The sequence below is a fragment of the Notechis scutatus genome, chromosome 6 (assembly GCF_049901735.1).
Source record: "Notechis scutatus isolate UNSWTSFEM ecotype Mainland chromosome 6, rNotScu1.2, whole genome shotgun sequence".
NCBI lineage: Eukaryota > Metazoa > Chordata > Lepidosauria > Squamata > Elapidae > Notechis > Notechis scutatus.
Genome location: NC_142014.1, coordinates 22,620,236 through 22,624,480, shown reverse-complemented (window position 1 = coordinate 22,624,480; position 4,245 = coordinate 22,620,236). Strand labels below are relative to the sequence as shown.

The 4,245-nt window shown below is 38.8% G+C and overlaps 1 pseudogene; it reads left to right on the top strand.

The window, feature by feature from the left end:
- The first annotated feature begins 1,265 nt into the window (after positions 1-1,265).
- LOC113419697 (mitochondrial import receptor subunit TOM5 homolog pseudogene) lies at positions 1,266-1,575 on the top strand (annotated as a pseudogene).
- Positions 1,576-4,245: the final 2,670 nt, after the last annotated feature.

Sequence of the window (4,245 nt, the reverse complement as noted above, 5' to 3'; positions counted from 1 at the left end):
ATGTATTTGCAACATATGAAAAGCATGAGCTCAGCTGAAACGATTGAAAATTGTGTGCCCTCTTTTTAAACTGTCTACAAAAAAGAAAGTTCTAATACATTGCCACATTTGGATATATCTTCTTATATCCAGCATTTCTCAACCTTGGCAGCTTTAAGATAGTGGACTTCAATTCCTAGAATTCCTAGTCATGCCTGGCTGGGGAATTCTGGGAGTTGAAGTCTACCCATCTTAAAACTGCCAAGGTTGACAAACGCTGGTATAGACAGTCTGAATTCATGTACTGAATGCAACAGCTGAAAAATTTCTATCCATCCTGACATTTGAATTACATTTTAATGCCATGTTCTTAAAAGTTGATATTTTTTATACGTTTCAAAGTAAAATGGAAAGCATTCTATTTTTTGTTGTTTTTGCTATTTATTTATTTTTGTACCGAGGATCTGATTTTTGTGTGTATCATGTGTAATTTTTCAAACCAAGGTTTGGCTGCTGCTCAAAGGATCCAGGTTTTTAGACACTCTGGCTGACTTCTCCACAATTCAAAAGTCCAACTCAAATGTTTGATGGCCATAAACACGTCTGACTGATGGCTGGGTTCTTGGCAAATTTGTAATCACATCATGGTGCCTTTAAAAGCTGTGCAAATAACTTGGTCACCTTTTCAACTATTCCTTTCAATGCTGTAAAGTCAACTTCTGACAATGAGTACCATAGTCCTTAAAATTTTCACTTTAAAACAAGAGAAGAACTCATAATATATTAGTTCCCTAAGATCTGGAAATAATAAAATATTACCATTTTAATAATATTGGTAAACAATAACAGAAATCCTCCAATTCATTTACTGGGGTCAGTATTTAGAGATTCCAAAGTAGACTGTGCGAATTGCAACCACAAATTAGCTGTAATTTTAAAAAATTTGCAAGTAGCATTATAGTCCAGCTTTCCATACAATATTCCCTATAGTGATTAAAAAGAAAATGTTCTGAAGACACAGAGGTCAATTGTTCCCAACTTGTTTTGCTGTGGCTGTGTTTTCAAGATAGCAATAACAATAGCACTTAGATTTATATACCGCTTCACATAGTTTACAGCCCTCTCTAAGCGGTTTACGGAGTCAGCATATTGCCTCCAACAATCTGGGTCCTCATTTTATCGATCTTGGAAGGATGGGAGGCTGAGTCAACCTTGGTTTTTTGGAAGCTTCTTTGGCCCAGGAGAGGAGCGTGGCTGAGCGTTGGGCACTGACGGCAGCTGAGACCATGTTCCACCTTGAAGGTCTGGGGCCCAAGCTGGACCTGGAGGACCTGAAAATGCTCAAGGGCATTCCCTCTTCGATTCACAACTTCCACATTTACATAGCTGTGCTGTGCATCACTCCATTTGTTTTAAAGAAACTGGACAGCATATGATAGTAAGAGCTTTGAGGATTATATGGAAGATGTACATGGAAGACCAAACTGGACTTTGAATGCTTTTCTAAGAATGGACTATAGACCAGGGACTCCCTATCCTAACAGATGGATCCTCAACATTTCCATATAAAGATTGTAGAGCAGTTGAAAAAGTAAAATATTTTTCCATGTGTCAGGCTTTTTTCTAGCCTTCATGTTGGTGCAATCTTGTTCTTATTCAGAGCTTATAATCAGGCCTGATTTCGGAAAGCTGCTAAATATGCATTGGAATGTAATAACTGCAGTGTTAATGGGGGTATTGTTGTCACTATAGCAGTGATGGATAACCTTTTTGGGCTCCTGTGCCAAAAACTGTGCGCACGCTTGCATGCTCTCACTTGCGTGCCAGCACCCGGAAGGCAATGCGTACCCCCTATGCATGCGCACACAATCCACTATAAGCTCCAGAAAGAAGGAAGCATTTTCCAATATCTTGATGTTCAGTTGGGTTGAGGGGAGCAATATTTTGAGCCAGAGGGAAGAAGATGCAACAGCAAGACATAATCATCGTTAATGGTGGGCAGTGACTGTGTCACACACATGATGGCCAAATATGGGTGTTTAACAAGCACCTCGCTGTCATTGCAGCTCATTTGTGCAAAACTCATTTCTGATGGAACCTTACTCTTCGAGACCATGAAAAATGTGACTGAGTGGATGAGGTTGGCTTTGCTTTTTGACTCCTTGTGACTTTCTTGGAGCCATCCCAGCTTGGTCTCCCCTTGATTCTATTATGATCCTGAACAAGCTTTCCAGAGCACTGGCACATTGTGACCAGAAGCAGAAATAAAACATTCTTTCTGCTGGTTTATTATGGCTGGAAGAAAAGGTCAGGGGTGTGGCTGGAGGCTCTGAAAAAACATTGGGGGAAAAAATGGAGCACTCTCGCCTGAAATAGCCTCTGATTTTCAAGGTTGCCAGTTCTGGCCAATAAAAATACAAATCAGATCCAAAGCCAACAGGAAGATATTGCATCTAAGACAGACAAGGGAAAACAGGGCATAGAAGATGGAGGGGAGGAGGGGAGGCTGAGGGGAATAACAGCTGATGATGTCATCAGATGATCAGAGAAGAGAAACGCCACAGGACTGTGGGTGCTTAGGAAAGAGCCTGCGAGAAGATGTCTTTTAAGTATTTCCATTCTTTTTGCAATTCAGTTTTCAAAAGCTTTGCAGCAAGGAAAAAAGAAGAAACTACTTGTCCTTAGTTATGCTTACAATGCTGGGTCTCAAAAGGCCGTTTGGATTGTGTAAAAGCAATTCAATTTCCCAACCACTCTCTGAATTCCGTTTTTAAATACATTAATTTAATTTGAATTCGATTCCCATGCAGTCCTCTTGAGCTTGCTGAGAAATAGAAGAAACATCAAGCACAGCTGAGAATCTGTAAACATTTGCAATTAATTGCCCCTCTCCAGATCATCTGAACATAAATCTGACTAATGTTTGACTAAATAATCAGAGGAGATATGATAGAGTGTAAAGCTAGATGAGAGAAAAACCCTCCAATTTAGGATCCTTTCATAGAACAACTAAATTCTGAACTATGTACATTGCATGTTTAAAATTTATATTAGATAAATTTATGCTACCTTAAACTGGGTTTTTATTTTCTGAGATTTCATCTTTTTATTTTATAAATTAAAGGAATCCCATTGATTCAAATTATATTTTCAGTTTTATTTAAAGAAAGTCTAGCACAGCTTCAGATTATTTCTAGGTGTCCTAAAACTGAACACACCAAATTTGTCTCTATTAAATAATATTTAATATATATTTATATTAATTTATTTGTAGATAGATAGATAGATAGATAGATAGATAGATAGATAGAGATAGATATAGAGATCGATATTTCATTTTGTTTTACCATGATATACATATTGCCTGAGGGAAACACTATACACTACTTTGTGACATTTCACAAAAACCCTCAAACAATAAATCCTTATTTTATTTATTGGACCACCCATACTGCCATAAAAATGAAGGTGCAAACTTTTGAATTCCTTTTCATTACAAGATGTTCTAAAATTCGAGATGTGAAGGAACAGCCAGAAAAATCATCCAATGAGAACAATTATCTATCTTTCACAGGCTGTTTTCCCCCTTAATGACTTTGAGTATTTTCTGGAGTCATCCCGCCACAATTGTGCCAAAATAACAGCAAGAAAGACACGGTCAGTTTGGTCTAATGGTTAAGGCACCAGGCTAGAAGCTAGAAGATTGTGAGTTCTAGTTCCACATTAAGCATGACAGCTGGCTGGGTGACCTCGGGCCAGCCCCTGTCTCTCAGCCCAAACCACCTCACAAGGTTGTTGTTGGGAAAATAGAAGGAGGAACGAATAATAGGTACGTTCACTATCTTGAATTATTTATTAAAATAATAAAGGCAGGATATAATCAATAACTTGACCACTTTACCAGTCTAGGATATGAGCCATGGTGGTGCAGTAGTTAGAATGCAATACGGCAGGCTACTTTTGCTGACTGCCGGCTGTCAGCATTTCAGCAGTTCGATTCTGACCGGCTCAAGGTTGACGCCATTTATTCTGATCTTTCAGGATATATCCATAAGGTGTCACATGGACACTATATAGCCATGATGGCAAGCCTATGGCAAACGTAATGGCAAACATGATGGCAAACCCTTTTCGTGGCTGTTTCGTACCATCTTCCTGGACCACACAAAGCCCTTATGAACAGAAGAACAACCAACACTGACATCCACTAAATTCCATTGAAGATGTTACTTAGCCTGCTAAGGAAACATTTGGAAACCAACTCAC